General features: G+C 38.9%; 1 protein-coding gene across 4 annotated transcripts in view; it reads right to left on the bottom strand.

The window, feature by feature from the left end:
• FGF12 (fibroblast growth factor 12) overlaps positions 1–21,871 on the bottom strand; it is a 605,063-nt gene that overhangs the window by 201,439 nt on the left and 381,753 nt on the right. The gene's annotated exons all lie outside the window — the stretch shown is intronic.

Genomic DNA, 21,871 nt, shown 5'->3' with positions numbered 1-21,871 from the left:
AACCCTTGAGAGATAAGTTTCCTTTTCCATAATTATTTATTTCATGGGCATATCTCTGCAATGGTTTTTGGAACACAGTAATAGAGTTATTTGCTTACACATCTGTCTCCCTCCTTAAGGACTCTTGAGGGTAAATCTATGCAATGTCTACCCTAGTTCTATGTACTTACCTTATTTTCAGTAAATATTAATTTTAAGAGTCATGAAAAGACATTATTTCTAGGAATGTATAAAGAAAAGTTGCTTTTTAAAATGAAAAGGAAATTAAAAACTTAAAACATCTCAGCTCAATATTCAAGGTTATTTACATATAACCTATATTTCTGCTCTACCGCACTACTCATTCTATTTATTTACTGCTTCTAGTAATTTGATCTTCTTCCTCCTTTCTTTTAACTTCATGTTTTTCCTTACTTCACTGCCTGTGCTTGCAATGTCATTCATCCAATATCTTGATATGGAAACCCCGCCAGGCTTGAAATGACACACCAATACCAAGTGCTTTCTCTCACTTCTCAGCTCCCCTAATCCTAAATCTAGACTATATTTATCACAATGTTTATTTTCCTTAAAAATATCTTTTCCCCAACCACAACTAGTTTATAAGCTCTCCAAAATAAGCATCATATCTAGATCACACTTGTACAATATGGAGAAAGAGAGAGCTGAAGAGGAAAGAGAGACAGACATAGAAAGAGAGAGAGAGAGAGAGGTTAAGAGAGAGAATATTTACTGATATTCAGAATATCAGTAAACATTCAGTGAATAAAGACTACAATTATAAGCCAAATAAGAGTCCAAGCATCTAATATGACATTCAAGCATCTTCTCAACCTTGTTCTTTCCAAAATGAGTATTTCATTCTAAATCTTACATAAATCTGACCCATATTTTGAAAAAAGAAGTCACAGAGTTGGTGATCATGAGATTCATAACAAACTCAACCACTCAACTACATGGAAAAAGGTAAGGTAAAAGAGGTAATAAAGGGAAATAATAGTTTATTCAACAAATGGTGTTAGGAAAATTAGATATCCACATCCAAAAGAATTGAAATTGGGCTCTTATTTCATATCATACTCAAAAATCAACTCAAAATGGATTGTAGATCTAAAAATAAACCTGAAACTGCAAAATTCACAGAGGAAAAGCTTCTTGACATTGATCTTGTAAGTGATTTCTTGGATATGACACCAGAAGCACAGGCAACATAAACAAAAACAAACAAGATTACATCAAAGGTAAACCTTCTGCACAACAAAGGAAACAATCAATAGAATGAAAAGGCAATCTAAAGAATGGAGGAAAATATCTGTAAACCATAATCTGATAAGGAGTTAATATTCTAAATATATAAGTACAACCCAATAGCAAAAGAAAACAAAACACAAATAATCCAATTAAAAAGGGCCAAAAGACTTAAACAGACATTTCTCCAAAGATGAAATACACATGATGAGTACATGATAAACACTCAACAGCACTAATTATCAGGGAAATGCAAATCAAAACTACAATGAGATATCACCTCATACCTATTAGAAGGACCACTATTTAAAAAGAAAAAAAGACAACAGATGTTACCAAGGATGCGGATATACTAGAAACTTCAGGCACTGTTGTTAGGAATGTAAAGTGTTAGTTGCTCAGTCATATTCAACTCTTTGTGAACCCATAGACTGTAGCCCACCAAGCTCCTCTGTCCATGGATTTCCCACGCAAGAATACTGTAGTGGGTTGCCATTTCCTCCTCCAGTGGATCTTCCCAACACAGGGATTGAACCTGTGACTCCTACATTGCAGGCAGATTCTTCACTGTTTGAGTCACCAGGGAAGTATACATATGTCAAAACTCATCAAATTGGATACATTAGACATTTAGGTATTTTGGGTATGTCAATTATACTTCAATAATAGATGACACCACCCTTATGGCAGAAAGTGAAGAGGAACTAAAAAGCCTCTTGATGAAAGTGAAAGTGGGAGAGTGAAAAAGTTGGCTTAAAGCTCAACATTCAGAAAACGAAGATCATGGCATCTGGTCCCATCACTTCATGGAAAACAGATGGGGAAACAGTGGAAACAGTGTCAGACTTTATTTTGGGGGGCTCCAAAATCACTGCAGATGGTGATTGCAGCCATGAAATTAAAAGACGCTTACTCCTTGGAAGGAAAGTTATGACCAACCTAGATAGCATATTCAAAAGCAGAGACATTACTTTGCCAACAAAGGTCCGTCTAGTCAAGGCTATGGTTGTTCCTGTGGTCAGGTATGGATGTGAGAGTTGGACTGTGAGGAAAGCTGAGTGCTGAAGAATTGATGCTTTTGAACTGTGACGTTGGAGAAGACTCTTGAGAGTCCCTTGGACTGCAAGGAGATCCAACCAGTCCATTCTGAAGGAGATCAGCCCTGGGATTTCTTTGGAAGGAATGATGCTGAAGCTGAAACTCCAGTACTTTGGCCACCTCATGCAAAGGGTTGACTCATTGGAAAAGACTCTGATGCTGGGAGGGATTGGGGGCAGGAGGAGAAGGGGACGACTGAGCGCCTGAACTGAACTGATGTTATATATATATATTTTTCAAAGGTTATACCCCAAATTATATAAGTTTTCAGTTCAGTTCAGTTGCTCAGTTGTGTCCAAATCTTTGCAACCCCATGAATCGCAGCACGCCAGGCCTCCCTGTCCATCACCAACTCCCGGAGTTCACCCAGACTCACATCCATCGAGTCAGTGATGCCATCCAGCCATCTCATCCTCTGTCATCCCCTTCTCTTCCTGCCCCCAATCCCTCCCAGCATCAGAATCTTTTCCAATGAGTCTCCAACACCACAGTTCAAAAGCATCAATTCTTCGGCGCTCAGCCTTCTTCACAGTCCAACTCTCACATCCATACATGACCACTGGAAAAACCATAGCCTTGACTAGACAGACCTTTGTTGGCAAAGTAATGTCTCTGCTTTTGAATATGCTATCTAGGTTGGTCATAACTTTCCTTCCAAGGAGTAAGCGTCTTTTAATTTCATGGCTGCAGTCACCATCTGCAGTGATTTTGGAGCCCAAAAAAACAGTCTGACACTGTTTCCACTGTTTCCCCGTCTATTTCCTATGAAGTGATGGGGCCGGATGCCATGATCTTCGTTTTCTGAATGTTGAGTTTTAAGCCAACTTTTTCACTCTCCTCTTTCACCTTGATCAAGAGGCTTTTTAGTTCCTCTTCACTTTCTGCCATAAGGGTGGTGTCATCTGCATATCTGAGGTTATTGATATTTCTCCCAGCAATCTTGATTCCAGCTTGTGGTTCTTCCAGTCCAGCGTTTCTCATGATGTACTCTGCATATAAGTTAAACAAGCAGGGTAATAATATACAGCCTTGATGTATTCCTTTTCCTATTTGGAACCAGTCTGTTGTTCCATGTCCAGTTCTAACTGTTGCTTCCTGACCTGCACACAGATTTCTCAAGAGGCAGGTCAGGTGGTCTGGTATTCCCATCTCTTTCAGAATTTTCCACAGTTTATTGTGAGCCACACAGTCAAAGGCTTTGGCATAGTCAATAAAGCAGAAATAGAGGTTTTTCTGAAACTCTCTTGCTTTTTCGTTGATCCAGCGGATGTTGGCAATTTAGTCTGTTGTTCCTCTGCCTTTTCTAAAACCAGCTTGAACAACTGGAAGTTCGTGGTTCACGTATTGCTGAAGCCTGGCTTGGAGAATTTTGAGCATAACTTTAGGACCTATAAAACTTAAGTCAGTCTCAGATTGAAATTTGAGTGTAACTAATGAGAAAGGAAAAATTGAAAAGATTTTATTCCTTGAATACCTACTTTTTCTCAGGCATCATACTAGTATTTTGATATGCAAAATGTCATTTCAAAAATAAATTAAACTGACTACTTGGCTTTATTTCAAGATTTAAAAAGTCCTCATTTGAGTGGGATGCAGGTACAAAGTATCAATAAAAAAAATGAAGGGAATGAAAAGGGCCACCCAAAATTTGGAGTAAGATTCTATGGCCTTAGTTACCAAAACTCTCATACAACTTCGTGTAAATATCTGTAATCAGATGTGGTCCCTGAGGAATACATCTTCATCTGTAAATCTCTCTGACACTCCCACTATTCTGTGGGCAAGCTGAAGGCACAGGAAACTATTATTATTATTATCTTTATTGCCTAGCAACGACATCTTAGAAGCATCTTGGTCTTAGAAGCCACTATTCAATATTTGCCAAATAAATGAATGAATCAGCAGTGGTTTCTCTTTAAGCTTGCTTATTCACAGCTTTTCTAGGTCATATTTCCATAATTAAGCATGTAAGAAAAAATAAAATATAATACTTACCACACATGGAGTGTATTCAAATATGGAATCTAAAAGGAAAGCCAGAAAACCTACATGGTAACAGAGTTTGAGAGGGTAGGAGCATAGGACGCACAGGGCTGATATGTGTGTGTGTAGGGTGATGCAGGTTTTGTAGAAAATGAAGAGGAATGGAAGATTTGGGGGAATCTATTACAAACAAGGTACTGGACACTGTGTAAGATTATATTGGACTGGGAAAAAAGTACTTTTTAAGAAGTGCTATATTATTACTTTTTAAGATTTTGGAACAACTCTGTTGGCTAGGTCCTTTCTTTTTTTTTACTTTAAAAAAATTTATTGAAGTATAGTTGACATACAGTATTATGTAAGTTATAGACAAACAACAGAGTGATTCATAATTTTTAAAGGTTATATTCCATTTATAGTTGCTACAGAATACTGGCTATGTTCCTTGTGTTGTGCAATAAGTCCTTATAGCTGGTTTATTTTATACTTAATAGTTTGTACTTCTTAATTCCCTACTACTATCTTGCCCCTCCCCTCTTCTAGCTCCCCACTGGTAACCACTAGGTTGTTCTCTACATCTGTGAGTTTATTTGTTTGTTTTTTGTTGTTGTTGTTGTTGTTATATTCACTTTCTTCATTTTTTATATTCTATATATAAGCGATATCATACAGTATTTGTCTGTCTACTATATGAAATAAAAGTGTTATGTGCTTATTCAATTTAACTTCCACCTATTATCTACACAAGTTATCTCAGTGACAGAATGGTGACAAGCTGAAACATACTGGAAAGCACTTCACGTGACAAAGAATACACAAAGAAGAAAGAGAAGAGGAAGAGAAATAGGGAAGGAGAGAGGGAAAGCAAAGTTCATTACAGATTCTTTGCAACAGATAAATCCAGTGTCCTTCCAAGTAACTTCTAAGGACAGGCTCTTATTGCTTGGAAAAATGAACAGATTTAAAAGAGTACATTTGTATTTTGAAATACTGGGTTGAATTTGCAAAGATGGAGAGAAAAAGATGCATTCTCTGACTCACTAAAAGCCAAAGTAAATTTATAGAAGATACTGAGATAGAACAAAGATTATATGGGTGTACAAAAATAATCTGTGCACTCTCAATATCAGATTGTCTTAAAAATTCAATACCATTTCCCACACTTCAAAATGTTCTCAATAAAGATGTTTTGTTAGAAGGTAAGTAATATCATATCCAACAAAATCTTAACCTAAAATTAAGTTAGTATCAGGTTATTTTCCCTCTAATTTCACAGTCTGTTACAACAACACTTGTAATTATAATATTTGTGATAATTTTTGTAGGTCACTTGATTGGTTTTGTTAGTCATGATATTAATATATATTTCTGGTATTTATCATTTAACTAGATAGTACCACCAAGTAAATGAACACGAATTTCAGCAAACTCTGAGAGAGAATGGAGGACAGAGGATCCTGGTGTGCTACAGTCCATGGAGTTGCAGAGTCAGACAAGACTTAGCAACTGAACAACAAAGGTCAATTTTGCCCCTTCCCCTTTTCAATAGAAAAATGCTATTATTGAATAGTTGGAAAGCTAGGAGATAGCATGAGCTCTTAAATCCTCCAACACAAAAGCAGTTATATAAAGTAAAATGGAGTATTCACTCAGACAAATGAATTATTCTCTTATCCTAATTTCATGGCATTCCATACACAGCACTTATCACATTGCTTAATCATATTTATGTCTTTGCCTGAGCCTCACGGCAAACTAGGGATTCTTCAAAAGTATGAAATTATGGGGCTTTTTTCATCCAGAATACATTGCATAGAAGAAGCTGAAATGATTGTTCATTTCATTGAATTTAACCTCAAAAACAACATTTCTTACAGAAATTAAGGGAAAGATGTAATTGTCCTGACTTCTTTAGCATTAAGTCAAGAAAACAAGACTGAAATGAGGACTAAACTTCAGTCCAGAAGATACAGCTCTAGGTCGGGAGCCCTAGTTCTAACATTTGACAGTTCTGACATTGATTCAAAGGAATAGGACCTCCCTGAAATTTCATATCTGCTCTGAATATTTTACCGATTTACGATGCAGATGAATTAAGATAACAATTTTCATAAAAACTTGTTAAACTATAAAAGCAAAATACAAAATTATTGGTATCAGTTGGGGGGGGTTGTTATTTAACCTCCAAATCCAGAGCTTTCACAATGGGAGTGGGGCGGTGGATGCCTGGGTCATCACTGCCTCATAATTTAAACTTCTTAAAATATCATGGGAGGAAAAAATATATTTCATTTTATATGTTTAAGAACCAGCAAGCAAAAATAACTATATTTAAAATAAAACATAAAAATAATGTAAAAATCAACGTACTTTCACCTATGTTGATTCAGTGCTTTCAAGTAAGGCATTATATAACGCCTTACTTTATAAACAATTGATCAGCTAATTCAATTGCCTGGTTTATTTTCCTCACTAAATTTACTGATTTATGGGACTAATTAGTTGTGTGGGACTTAGAGGCTTAAATTTTTTCTTCCAAGCATTGCATGCTATGCTGTCACTTCCGTCCTGTCTGACTCTTCGCAGCCCCATGGACTATAGCCGGCCAGGCTCCTCTGTCTATGGGGATTCTCCAGGCCAGAATACTGGAGTGGGTTGCCATGCCCTCCTCCAGGGTATCTTCCCAACCCAGGGATCAAGCTCAAAGCTTTTATGTCTCCCGCATTGGTAGGCAGGTTCTTTACCACTAGCACCACCTGGGAAGCCCAAGCATTGGCTAATAGCAAACACTATGGATTTTCAACTTAGTGAAAATGAACAACATGATGACCCCCTTCTTTGATAACAGCTGGTGGAAATATCTGCCATAGCTCAGGTAGAAATCCTGCCACTTGCTTTTAATCCTGATATTATCATATAAACCTTTCCTGTGTTACTTCAAAGATGTTCAGAAACTGCATAATTAACAAGTCAATTCAATCTGATTTTTTTCTTCCCTTAAGGTGAAAAATGAAGCATATCACTACTGATAATGAAAGCAAATGTCTGTCATCACTCATCTGCTGTAGCCTATTTGTCTTGTACAGAATATTTATCTCACATTCCATTTGAAAAATTCAGTGAACAGAACAGGTGTCAGTCCATAAGATCAATGGGCAAAAACACCCTCAAAGAAATCTCTGCATATTTTGAAGTCTTTAGATTTGTATCTTCCACAAATCTGCCATCAAACATTATGTTGCCAAAATTGACACCATGGTCTATTAGGTTTATTCATGAATTCATCACCTGTATTCTAGGCACTGCAGTAGTATAATAGACAAGCAGGATATGGTTCATGATGATAATGAAAGTCTAAACAGAAAAAAAAAAGTAATTCTACACATGTACTCTTCCTGCATCTTTACATATGAGGGCACTGAATTTAGCTCAAAAATATGGTTTTGCCAAAGTCATCAAGTCAGCCAAAGAAGAGCTACAGTGTGCGCTTAGCTGCTATCGGCTGTAAGGCTACATAGTACTGTTTCTCTTAAGAAATAGAAAAGAAATTCGAATAGATTGTTGGGTGGCATCAGTGACTCGATGGACATGAGTTTGAAAAACTCCAGGAAATAGTGAAGAACAGGGAAGCCTGGAGTGCTGTACTGCTGCTGCTGCTGCTAAGTCGCTTCAGTCGTGTCCGACTCTGTGCGACCCCATAGACGGCAGCCCACCAGGCTCCCCATCCCTGGGATTCTCCAGGCAAGAACACTGGAGTGGGCTGCCATTTCCTTCTCCAATGCAGGAAAGTGAAAAGTGAAAGTGACGTCACTCAGTTGTGTCCGACTCTTCGCGACCCCATGGACTGCAGCCTACCAGGCTCCTCCATCCATAAGATTTTCCAGGCAAGAGTACTGGAGTAGGTTGCCATTGCCTTCTCTGTGCTGCACGGCATGTGGTCTCAAAGAGTAGGACACGACTGAGCGACTGAATAACAATATAACCACAACCTAAATAGCTATAAAGAAAGTGAGGGAAAAATGAAATTATAATAAATTTAGAAAGCTCAAGAAAATTTTTTCAGCCAAACAGACATGCCCCACCCAGAAAATACAAAACCTGGAGTTCTTAGTTACACACAGACAATACAAGTTAACTTGCTTAAGATGGTTTAGATATGTTCAACCAAAGCTTTGCATTTCATTATCATTAATTACCAAAACAAGAAAGCACTTTTGAAAATTTATGCACATAATATTGATGAGTAATTAAAGAGTGGAAACTCATCAAAAAAGCCACAAAGGAAACATTCACGACTCCACTTAATTTTTGTTGACATTTACAGTCAAATGTTATATGTACTGATCTCAATGAATATATATGTAATACATGTACAGTTGTCCTAAAAATATTAAGTGGATCTAGAGAAATAAATGCAGTAAGAGATGTTTAGAAATGTAGGAGAAAAATGTAAAAAATAAGAAGATTCTGTCATTAACTTAAAATCTTTCTTTCAGTCCATCATCACTATAATCCCACTGCATTTCACTCTATTGCAATGCTCAGGAATTTTCACTGGTCCCCCACGTCATAAAATATAAGCTCTAAACTCCCTTATGTGTCAGTTAAGGCTCTGTAAAATATGGTGCCTTTGACACTTCCTCACAATTTCTTTGCTTCATCCAAATTAGTTGTTGTTCGGTCGCTAACTCGTGTCTGACTTTGCATGAACTGCAGCATGCCACACTCCTCTGTCCTCCACTAACTCCCTGTTGTTTGCTCAAATTCATGCTCAGTGGTCAGTGATGCTGTCTAACCATCTCATTCTCTGCCGCCACCTTCTCCTTTCCCTACAATCTTTCCCAGCATCAGGGTCTTTTTCAATGCTGCAGCTCTAATTCATCCAAATTAGTCAGTTCATTTCTCCCCATTGTGGCAGGAAGTTTCTCCACTAGGTGATTCTGTGCTTCCTTACCTGAAATGCAGTTCTCCTAATTTTAGCTTGAATATTTTGGGTCCATCCTTCAAAATTCAGTTTGAAATCTGCTTTCTCTGAGCACGATGGCTTTGGGGAATGACTGCCATCTTTGGGCTTTCCTAGTGGCTCGGACAATAAAGAGTCTGCCTGCACTGAGGAAGACCTGGGTTCAATCCTTGGGTCAGGAAGATCGCCCAGAGAAGGAAATGGCAACCAACTCCAGTATTCTTGCCTGGACAATCCCATGGATGGAGGCGCTTAGCAGGATACAGTCCATGGGGTCACAAAGAGATGGACGTGACTGAACGACTTCACGCCACCCATCTCTGCAATCTGGTGATTGTTCTACATCACTTGGCAGCACTGGTGCTACCCTGCAATATTAAATTTTGTTTTACATACAAGTTCAACCTCCTCTAATATCCTTGGAGCAGATACTACACTGCAGTCACCTTCAGAATCCAGCAACTAGAAACCAGTTGGCCCTCAATTTGTTGGAGTTAATGAATGAAAATGAAGCAGGTACCTGGCAGGCATACATGACACTCTAGTCATTTTGCTGTAGTTGCCTGAAGCTGCATCTTAAGAAGCTGTTTGAGTCCTGGCCACAATAAACGTTTTGAGAACTTATTGATATCTGTTGCAGCAGACCCAGGAAGATCTATTTATTGGTCAATATCCATCTTGAGGGCCTCCTTTTATAATAAAATATCATGGAAGATTCCATAAAAGGACAGCGATGATTTGCACTGTACTTTAAAAAAAAATATCTCATATTATAACTTTGTCTCAATGATTTTTGCTGCATTATTACAACCTTCTGAGGAGTTGTTGTTGTTTTAATTCTGATGCCCTGGCCACACCCATGGCAACTAAAGTAAAATATTCAGTTGGAATTTTCAGGATTAAAACTAGGTATCAATATTTTTTTAAACTCTCCAAATGATTCCAATGTGCAGCACTGTTAAAAAGCAGTTTCATATTCAATAGGTCTGAAGTGGTTCTAACAAGCTCCCTGGTGATGCTCAGTTCAGTTCAGTCACTCATTTGTGTCCGACTCTTTGCGACCCCATGGACTGCAGCCCACCAGGCTTTCCTATTCACCACCAACTCCCAGAGTTTGCCAAACTCATGTCCATTGACTCAGTGATGCCATCCAACCATCTCATCCTCTATCATTCCATTCTCCTCTCGCCTTCAATCTTTCCCAGCATCAGGATCTTTTCCAATGAGTCAGTTCACATCAGGTGGCCAAAGTATTGGAGCTTCAGCATCAGCCATTCCAATGAATATTCAGGACTGATTTCCTTTAGGATTGACTGGTTTGCTCTCCTTGCTGTCCAAGGGACTCTCAAGAGTCTTCTCCAACACCACAGTTCAAAAGCATAAGTTCTTTGGTGCTCAGGTTCTTTATTGTCAAACTCTCACATCCATACATTACTACTGAAAAAACCATAGCTTTGACAAGATGGACCTTTGTCGGCAAACTAATGGCTCTGTTTTTTAATATGCTGCCTAGGTTGGTCATAGCTTTTCTTCCAAGGAGCAAGTGTCTTTTAATTTCATAGCTGCAGTCACCATCTGCAGTGATCTGACAAAATGTAGTCCACTGGAGAAGGGAATGGCAACACACTTCAGTACTTTTGCCCTGAGAACACCATGAATAGTATGAAAAGGCAAAAAGATATGACACTGAAAAATGAGCTCCCCAGCTTGGTAGGTGCCCATTATGCTACTGGAGCAAAGTGGAGAAACAGCTCCAAAAAGAATGAAAAGGCTGAGCCAAAGTAAAAACATGCCCAGCTGTGGATGTGACTGGTGATGGAAGTCCATTGCTGTAAAGAACAATGTTGCATAGGAACCTGGAATATTAGGTCCATGAATCAAGGAAAATTGGAAGTGGTCAAACAGGAGATGGCCAAGAGTGAACATCAACAGTTTAGGAGTCAGTGAACTAAAATGGACTGGAATGGGCAAAATTAATCCAGATGACCATTATATCTACTGTGGGCAAGAATCCCTTAGAAGAAATGGAGTAGCCCTTACAGTCAACAAGAGTCTGAAATGCAGTATTTGGGTGCAATATCAAAAATGACAGAATGATTGATCTCTGTTCATTTGCAAGGCAAACCGTTCAATATCACAATAATCCAAGTCTAGGCCCCAACCAAATGCCAAAGTAATGCCAAAGAAGCTGAAGTTGAATGGTTCTATGAAGACCTACAAGACCTTCTAGAACTAACACCAAAGAAAGATGTCCTTTTCATCACAGGGGACTAGAATGCAAAAGTAGGAAGTCAAGATATACTGGATTAACAAGAAAGTTTGGCCTTGGAGTACAAAATGAAGCAGGGCAAAGGCTAACAGAGTTTTGCCAAGAGAAAGCACTGGTCATAGCAAACACCCTCTTCCAACAACACAAGAGACTGCTCTACACATGGACATCACCAGATGGTCAATACTGAAATCAGGTGATGCTCCCGTCTACCAAATCTTACCAGCCCATAGATCAAAGGTAGGTGTGGGCAGTAGTGGGCATCTCCTATAGCTAATTGGAAAGGCAGAATCTCAGGCTCCATCTAAGACCCGCTTAATCAAAATCTGCAGTTTAACAAGATCATCAGATGATCATTCTGCACTTGCAGTTTCAGAAGTACTGTTCTACAGGGTGGTTCTCAGAGTTGGTTTTGTGAACATGTTAGAAATACAAATACTCTGGCCCTTCCTCCAGACTTATTGAATCATACATTCTGGGATGAAGGCCTCCAAATTAGTAGTTTAACAAGCCCTCTAGGTGATTCTAATGTGGACTAAAGTATAAAACGTAATTTTCTGAAACAAATCAGTTTCCACACTTGACTGCACATTGTGTGTGATTTTAAAGGAATACTGATGCCTGGGTCCAACCTAGAAGATCCTGATTTTAGTGATCTGGGCTTGTAAAATGTGTCCAGATGATTCAAATGTGCAAAAAAATTGGAGCCATTGTTCTAGAAGACTTGGAGATAAGGGGGCGGGGGTGGGGGGGTGGGGGGGTACTGAATTGTCAGTGAATTGTCTTCCTTTGCATCTTAATAGGACTTTCCCCGATCAGATTATCAGAAGAATCCAAAAACTGAGAACAAGTATGTAATTAGACTCATTCTACCTCCACATCCCCTAGGGAAATTTCAAGTACACTGGGGTTTGTTGTTCAGTTGCTAAGTCGTGTCCCACTCTTTTGCGACCCCATTGACTGTGGCCCACCAGGCTCCTCTGTCCATGGGATTTCCCAGATGAGAATACTGGAGTGGGTTGCCATTTCCTTCTCCAGGGGATCTTCCCAACCCAGGGATCAAACCTGCATCTCCTGCATTGGCAGGCAGGTTCTTTACTACTGAGCCACCATCCTATCTAAATTAGACTTTGAACAAATTCCCCCAAAGATGGGAAAGCTAGGTCCAGGACCTAGATGGACTGAATTATAGATGAGGTTCCAAAAAGGCTGTCACATAGTTCCTCAAAGCTCTGTTCAAATCCTGTATTTTCCCTGAAATCACTATGCATCAAGCTTCAAGTAATACAAACTTCTACTCTTTAGATTTTCCAAAGCTCTTCCTTCTAAGAAGGTAAATCTTCACCTTCTACATATGTGAAGTCTTCACATATAATTCCCATTTTGTAGGTGAGAAGCTATGGCATCAAAGTGCTAAGCAAACTGCCCAAATTTATGCAGCTGCAAAATGAAGAAATGCATATTAATATCCTTAACTGTATGTCTCTGAAACTATATGGACTATTCACAACACCACACTGCTTCCCCATGTATCAAGACTGATCACTGGAACATACAAAAACAACAATTAAAACAATGACTCTGTCAATATCCAAGCAACAGGAAACAAACAGAGGCTTTCTTTAGGATATTTTTAAGAATTCAATTATAATACTATGGAGTGGGCTTATACTAGACAGACATATTTTGACATGGGTGTGTGCTCCGCATTCTGTCTCAGTGTCAGGGAAAGCAGATGTACTGAGCACAACCTCACTCCATCCTGGCTGGATGCCTACTCAATACCACTCTATCTAGGCTACTGAATAATACATGGAAATATATATACATACACAAACACACACAGCCTACACACCTCAAACTTCCCAAGGCAGATATATTTAAAAGGCAACCAGATTATCTAAGATCTTTAAAATTATTGTATAATGGTTTACTATTTCTAAAAAGGTCTTACTTTATAGTATAAACACATCAAACATATTGAAGGAAAATCCTCTCCAGTTCAAAGTTTAGCCTGCAAAACACTGTACTATTTTATAAGTAAGCAATATTCCCTACATAATACTATTCTTAAGTGTTGTGAGAAGAATGCAGTGGTATGATTTTTTATGCACTGCTGCTGCTGCTGCTGCTGCTAAGTCGCTTCAGTCGTGTCCGACTCTTTGCGACACCGTGGAATGTAGCCCACCAGGCTCCTCCTTTCATGGGATTCTCCAGGCAAGAATACTGGAGTGGGTTGCCATTTCCTTCAGGGGATCTTCCCGACCCAGGGATTGAACCCAGGTCTCCCGCATTGCAGGCGGATACAGGCAGATGCTTTAACCTGTGAGCCACCAGGGAAGCTCCAATATTAATGAGAAGAGAGAAAATAGGTATTCAACATAGAACGGTAAAAGCATTAACTCTAGAACTAAATTTAGCTCAGTTCAGTCGCTCAGTCATGTCCAACTCTTTGCGACCCCATGAACTGCAGCAGGCCAGGCTTCCCTGTCCACCACCAACTCCCAGAGCTTACTCTAACTCATGTCCTTGTGTTGGTGATGCCATCCAACCATCTCATCCTCTGTGGTCCCCTTCTCCTCCTGCCTTCTATCTTTCTCAGCATCAGGATCTTTTCCAAAGAGTCGGTTCTTCACATCAGGTGGCCAAAGTATTGGAGTTTCAGCCTCAGCATCAGTCCTTCCAATGAATATTCAGGACCGATTTCCTTTACGATTGACTGGTTGGATCTCCTTGCAGTCCATAGGACTCTCAAGAGTCTTCTCCAACACCACAGTTCAAAAGCATCAATTCTTCAGTGCTCAGCTTTCATTATAGTCCAACTCTCACATCCATACATGACTATTGGGAAAACCAAAGCCTTGACTAGACAGACCTTTGTTGGTAAAGTAATGTCTCTGCTTTTTAATATGTTGCCTAGGGTGGTCATAGCTTTTCTTCCAAGGGGCAAGTGCCTTTTAATTTCATGGCTGTAGTCACCTTCTACAGTGATTTTGGAGCCAAAAAAAGAATAAAGTCTCTCACTCTTTCCATTGTTTCCCCATTTATTTGCCATGAAGTGATGGGACTGGATGCCATGATCTTAGTTTTCTGAATGTTGAGCTTTAAGCCAGCTTTTTCATTCTCCTCTTTCACGTTCATCAAGAGGCTCTTTAGTTCTTCTTTGCTTTTGGCCATAAGGGTGGTGTCACCTGCATATCTGAGTTTATTGATATTTCTCCCAGCAATCTTCATTCCAGCTTGTGCTTCATCCACCCTGGAATTTCACATGATGTACTCTGCATTTAAGTTAAATAAGCAGGGTGACAATATACAGCCCCAATGTACTCCTTTCCCAATTTGGAACCATGCTGTTGTTCCATGTTCTATTCTAACTGTTGCTTCCTGACCTGCATACAGTTTCTCAGGAGTCAGGTCAGGTAATCTGGTATTCCCATCTCTTTAAGAATTTTCCACAGTTTGTTGTGATCCACACGGTCAAGGGCTTTGGGATAGTCAATAAAGCAGAAGATGTTTTCTGGAACTCTCTTGCTTTTATGATGATCCAATGGATGTTGGGAATTTGTTCTGCCTTTTCTAAATCCAGCTTGAACATCAGGAAGTTCACGGTTCACATACTGTTGAAGCCTGGCTTGGAGAATTTTGAGCATACTTTGCTAGTGTGTGAGATGAGTACAGTTGTGCGGTAGTTTGAGCATTGTCTTTGGCATTGTCTTTTTGGGGACTGGAATGAAAACTGACCTTTTCCAGTCCTGTGGCCGCTGAGGAGCTTTCCAGATTTGCTGGCATAGTGAGTGCAGCACTTTCACAACATCATCTTTTAGATTTGAAATAGCTCAACTGGAATTCCATCACCTCCACTAGCTTTGTTCGTAGTGATGCTTCCTAAGGCCCCACTTGACTTCACTCTCTAGGTTGTCTGGTTCTAGTGAGTGATCACACCATTGTGGTTATCTGGGTCATGAAGATCTTTTTATTATAGTTCTTCTGTGTATTCTTGCCACCTCTTCTTAATATCGTCTGCTTCTGTTAGGTCCATACCATTTCTGTCCTTTATTGTACCCATCTTTGCATGAAATGTTCCCTTGTATCTCTAATTTTCTTGAAGAGATCTCTAGTCTTTCCCATTTTATCATTCTCCTCTATTTCTTTGCATTGATTGCTGAAGAAAGCTTTCTTTTTTTTTAATTTTATTTTATTTTTAAACTTTACAATATTGTATTGGTTTTGCCAAATATTGAAATGAATCTGCCACAGGTATACATGTGTTCCCCATCCTGAACCCTCCTCCCTCCTCCCTCCCCATATCATCCCTCTGGGTCGTCCCAGTGCACCAGCCCCAAGCATCCGGTATCGTGCATCGAACCTGGACTGGCGACTTGTTTCATATAGGATATTATACATGTTTCAATGTCATTCTCCCAAATCATCCCACCCTCTCCCTCTCCCACAGAGTCCAAAAGACTGTTCTATACATCAGTGTCTCTTTTGCTGTCTCGTATACAGGGTTATCTCTCCTTGCTATTCTTTGGAATTCTGCATTCAAATGGGTATATCTTTCCTTTTCTCCTTTGCCTTTAGGTTCTGTTCTTTTCTCAGCTATTTGTAAGGTCTCCTCAGACAGCCATTTTGCCTTTTTGCATTTCTTTTTCTTGGGGATGGTCTTGATCATTGCCTCCTGTACAATATCACGAACCTCAGTCCTTAGTTCTTCAGGCACCCTATCAGATCTAGTCCCTTAAATCTATTTCTGACTTTCACTGTGTAATCAAAAGGGATTTGATTTAGGTCATACCAGAATGGTCTAGTGGTTTTCCCTACTTTCTTCAATTTAAGTCTCAATTTGGCAATAAGGAGTGCATGATCTGAACCACAGTCAGCTCCCAGTCTTGTTTTTGCTGACTGTATAGAGCTTCTCCATCTTTGGCTGCAAAGAATATAATCAATCTGATTTTGGTATTGACCATCTGGTTATGTCCATGTGTAGAGTCTTCTCTTGTGTTGTTGGAGGAGGGTGTTTGTCATGACCAGTGCATTCTCTTGGCAAAACTCTAGCCTTTGCCCTGCTTCATTTTGTACTCCAAGGCAAAATTTGCCTGTTACTTCAGGTAACCTAGACAGCATCTTAAAAACCAGAGACATTACTTTACCAACAAAGGTCCGTCTAGTCAAGGTTTTGGTTTTTCCAGTAGTCATGTATGGATGTGAGGGTTGGACTGTAAAAAAAAAGCTGAGCACTGAAGAAATGATGCTTTTGAATTGTGGTGTTGGAGAAGACTCTCGAGAGTCCCTTGGACTGCAAGGAGATCCAATCAATCCATCCTAAAGGAGATCAGTCCTCAATATTAGTTGGAATTCTGATGCTGAAGCTGAAACTCAAATACTTTGGCCACCTGATGTGAAGAACTGACTCATTGGAAAAGACCCTGATGTTCTGAAAGATTGAAGGCAGGAGGAGAAGGGGACCACAGAGGATTAGATGGTTCAATGGCATCACCGACTCAAAGGACATGTGTCTGAATAAACTCCGGGAGTTGGCAATGGACAGGGAAGCCTGGTGTGCTGTAGTCCATGGGGTCGCAAAGAGTTGGACACAACTGAGAGACTGAACTGAACTGAACTGAACTGAATTGAATTTTCCTTGATTCATGGACCTGACATTTCAGGTTCCTATGCAATATTGCTCTTTACAGCATCAGATTTTACTTCCATCAACCATCACATCCACAGTTGGGTGGTGTTGTTGCTTTGGCTCCGTCTCTTCACTCTTTCTGGAGTTATTTCTCCACTCTTCTCCAGTAGCATATTGGGCACCTACTGACCTGGGGAGTTCATCTCTCAGTGTCATATCTTTTTGCCTTTTCACGCTGTTCATGGCGTTCTCAAGGCAAGAATACTGAAGTGTTTTGCCATTCCCTTCTCCAATGGACCATGTTTTGTCATAACTCTCCACCATGACCTGTCCGTCTTGGGTAGCCCTACACAGCATGGCTCATAGTTTCATTGAGCTATGTTTCATTGAACTAAATTCACTGAGCTCAAATCCTAGGTCTACCATTTAATATTCATGTGATTAATTTATTAATTAATTAATTTATTTGTATGACCATGGATTAATTATTCCAACTTCCCTTGCCTCAGTTTACTCATTTTCAAAGTAGAAATAATTACAGCCCCTGCTTTATAGGATTGATATAATACTTAAATGAGTAAAAATTATAAAATTTGTATACCTGTACTAGAAACTTTAAAAAGTACTGGGTAAACATTACTTATTACTATCTAATGTGGCCCAAACTCATACATTAAGAAATAATGCTTGGCACACTAATGACCATTTTATTTTTCAAATCCCTCACTTAAAATATCTAGTTCTTCTTTTTTTTTAATTTTATTGTATTTTTAAATTTTACATAATTGTATTAGTTTTGCCAAATATCAAAATGAATCTGCCACAGGTTTTTGTACTTCAAGATAGTATGCCCTGGAAAATATTGACTCACATGAGAATTAAGTTTTGATTTATCCCTTATTCAGTTGGTGGCCACAGACTGAATGCATAATTGAACCAGCCACATTTTAACAAATCCCAATTCCATTTGTTATAATCTATTCAGTTTGAGAATGTAGCTAAATTTGCAAAATCTCTCAAGCAATAATTTATATAGAGAAAGGAACACAGGTTATGGATATTACAGAACTGAATTGTCCTCACACTATCTTGAGCAAATCAACTCACTCCTTAGAGCCTCAGAATCAGGCAATTTCGGGGAAATTTTAATAATTTCTAATTCATCAGAACTCTAATACCCCTTTCCACTACTTCAAGAACTCCTCGGCTGCCTTTCTTTCTTATCCTTAAAGCACCTGAGTGTATATTTTCTTTTTCCTGCAACATAAGCTTAAATTTAGCTGCTGGTCCTTTGAATAATAAAAGCAATGGCTCCCTCTCTTCTGGGTAAATGTACCATTTACATGCTTTCAGAAAATGATGCCTGTGTAATTATCACCATGAATATATATTCACATAACACTTGAAGATATATTTAAAACTGCACAACAGTGTCCTCTTTTACTATTACTGCTATAGAGTTCACTTTTCCAGACTAAGCATACATACTCAATTTTCTTTCTAGTTTTATAATGGAAAATGACTTCCTTATCCATCTTTTGAAATCTCTTAAACTGTCTCTCATTCTCGAAAAGATAAAAAGAGGCAAACGTGACCTAATTTGCATTAAACCTTCAGGCTAGGTGTTGTCTGACATAATCCTATTCATTTTTGATGAGGCCATTCTGAAAACCCCCTTTTATTCATCTATTCAACAAATACTGAAAACCTACTATGAGCCAACCACTATTCTAGGTACTGGGGATACAATACAAAATGCAAACCACGCTCCTTGCCCCTGTGGAGCTTATATTCTAATTATGCCTTTAAATTTATATGGGAGTCTGATGATACATCTGTTACTATGAATTAATTACTATGAATTTGTTACTCTTCTTATCTATTGTCAAGGCCCTGTTAAATGCCAACACATAAATAAGTCAGACAGTCAAGGAACTCAAGCCCTCAAGGAACTTATAACTTAAAGAAAGCAGATGCATCAATACAGATTAAACTATATAAATATCTTGAGATGTATAGTGTATGCAGAAGAAAAAGCAAGACTTCCAGTTAAAAACATCAGAAAAAGTTCTCAAAGACAAAAGGCAGTTGGTATTAATTTTAGAGGATAACATAATTACTGGAGAAAATAACATACGCAAAATTATGAATGAGGGAAATGTGTGGTATATATGGGGAACATTTTAGTGGAGTAGGGACATAATAAAATAAGTAAGTATATATTACATAGTGGTAAATAGTGGGAAAAAAATAAATAAATCAAGTTGCCAAGGCAGATAAAGTATAACACAGGGAACTGTCCTCAGTGTTATATGACAGTCTATTCGGGAAAAGAATTAGATGTTGGGGAAAGGAAGGAGTATGATTGGTGTGTTAAAAGAACAGCTGGAAGACTAGCCAAAAGAAAGAGGAAAGAGAATAGTCAGGAGGTAATGGGTAGGATTATGTAAAACCTTACTGATCATGGGGTGAATTTGTCTTTTACCCTTAATGATGTGTAATGAAAGAGACTGAGCAGAAAAGTCAGTTTACCTGACCCATTTTTAACTAGGTCCCTCTCACTGCTGTGTGGATACTAAGTGGGGGAAGCCTTAAGTACAAGATTACTTAGGAAGATATTGCAATAGACCAAAGATGAGAGTAGTGTGGACTCGGCAGTGACAATAGCCATGCTGTTGTTCAGTCACTCAGTCATGTCTGACTCATTGTGACCCCATGGACAGCAGCACATCAGGCTTCCCTGTCCTTCGCTATCTCCTGTAATTTACTCAAACTCATGTTTGTTGAGCTGGTGATGCCATCCAGCCATCTCATCCTCTGTTACCACCTTCTTCTCCTGCCCTCAATCTTTCTCAGCATTAGGGGCTTTTCCAATGAGTTGGCTCTTAGCATCAGGCGGCCAAAATACTGGAGCTTCAGCTTCAGCCTCAGTCCTTCCAATGAATGTTCCAGGTTGACTTTACGATTGACTGGTTTGATTTCCTTGCAGTCCAAGGGACTCTCAAGAGTCTTATCTAGCACCACCATTCAAAAGCATCAATTCTTCGGCATTCAAGCTTGTTTATGGTCCAACTCACATCTGTACATGACTACTGGAAAAATCATAGCTTTGACTGTACAGAGAGGTGGTCAAATTCTGCATACATTTTGAAGGTAAATTTACTACTTTTTTTAAATTCAATGCAAAAATCATTGCACTATCTGCTCTCACAATTTTGCCCCTTTTTGTAATGTGTTTAAAAAGGAAAGTTTCAAGTTTTTGAAAAATAAAAACAGAAATCATTGCTAATTTACAGTCTTTCTAAGTTTCAGATTTGTTAACAACACTGGAGATAACTTTTCCCCAAATCTCATTTTACAGACTAGAAATCCGGAGAACAGAGAGCTTACATGACTGAAACAAGATCATACAGACAATTAAGGATAGGACTTGGACTGGAAACAGGTTATCTGAATGAAAAAACCCAAGCTACTCTGCCTTACAGTTGGTGATATAAGTGGTATAAACTCTTAAGTGGTATAAACTCTTCCTTTGAGTTTTTACTTGTTTTTGTTTGGTTTGGTTTTGATTTAACAAACATTGAGAGAGAACCACAGGTATCCCAAATTCAAAAGTCTTCAGGAGTCAGAAAGAGAAAAATAAATCTATTAACATATATAGGTGGAATGTGAAAAAACTATCTATATAAGATTTAGACAATCTTGGGCTTCCCCAGTGGCTCAGGGGTAAAGAATCCACCTGCAATTCAGGAGCCATAGGAGACAAGGGTTCGATCCCTGGGTCAGGAAGATCCCCTGGAAAAAAACATGGCGACCTACTCCAGTATTCTTGCCTGGAGAATCCCATGGACAGTGGAGCCTGGCAGGCTGCAGACCATAGGATCGCAAAGAGTCAGACACAACTGAAGCAACTTAACATGCACGCATTTGCAAAGCAGAAATAGATAGACAGACCTAGAGAACGAACATGGATATCCATGCAGAAAAGGGGTGGGATGAATTGGAAGATTAGTATTGACATATATACATTATTGATGCTATGAATATAACATAGATAACTAATGAAAACCTACTGTAAAACACAGAGAACTCAGTGCTCTGTTGTGACATAAATGGGAAAGAAATTAAAAAAAAAAAAGAGAGAGGATATATATATATATATATAGCTGATTCACTTTGCTGTACAGTGGAAACTAAAAACATTGTAAAGCAACTATGCTCCAATAAAAAGGAAAAGTCTTTAGGACCAGGCAGGTAGGAAGAAATGTAGGGGAAACTAGATGCATCCATTGCTCGGATACACTCATTTTTTTCTTGAAGTGTGCCAGCTAAATGAAACACATCTGCATAGCCCTCCTATAAGGGATCTTGGAAAGTATCATCGCTATTCTAAACAGAAGGGCAAATAAGGATGTTATTCTTTATCTACACAAATGCAGATAAGGAACTGCAATATAATGTATGATGTACTGTCATATAATGTTTCTGCAACTGAAAATGCACACAGAAGGTTCAAACACAATAGAGTGAAGAGAGGAATTACTGTGGGGTTTTGTGTGAGGTTGGCAATTGAGGGGATGGCTGGAGAAAGCTTCACAGTGACAAAAGAGATAAGAGTTTTCAAGAGTTCTGAAGGGTAAGAGTGATTCACCAGATGGGTAAGATTTGTGAAGTCATT

This window comes from Bubalus bubalis, chromosome 1, assembly GCF_019923935.1.
Source record: "Bubalus bubalis isolate 160015118507 breed Murrah chromosome 1, NDDB_SH_1, whole genome shotgun sequence".
Taxonomy (NCBI): Eukaryota; Metazoa; Chordata; class Mammalia; order Artiodactyla; family Bovidae; genus Bubalus; species Bubalus bubalis.
Note: the sequence above shows the minus strand (reverse complement) of the source record. Positions and strands in the feature narration are given on the sequence as shown.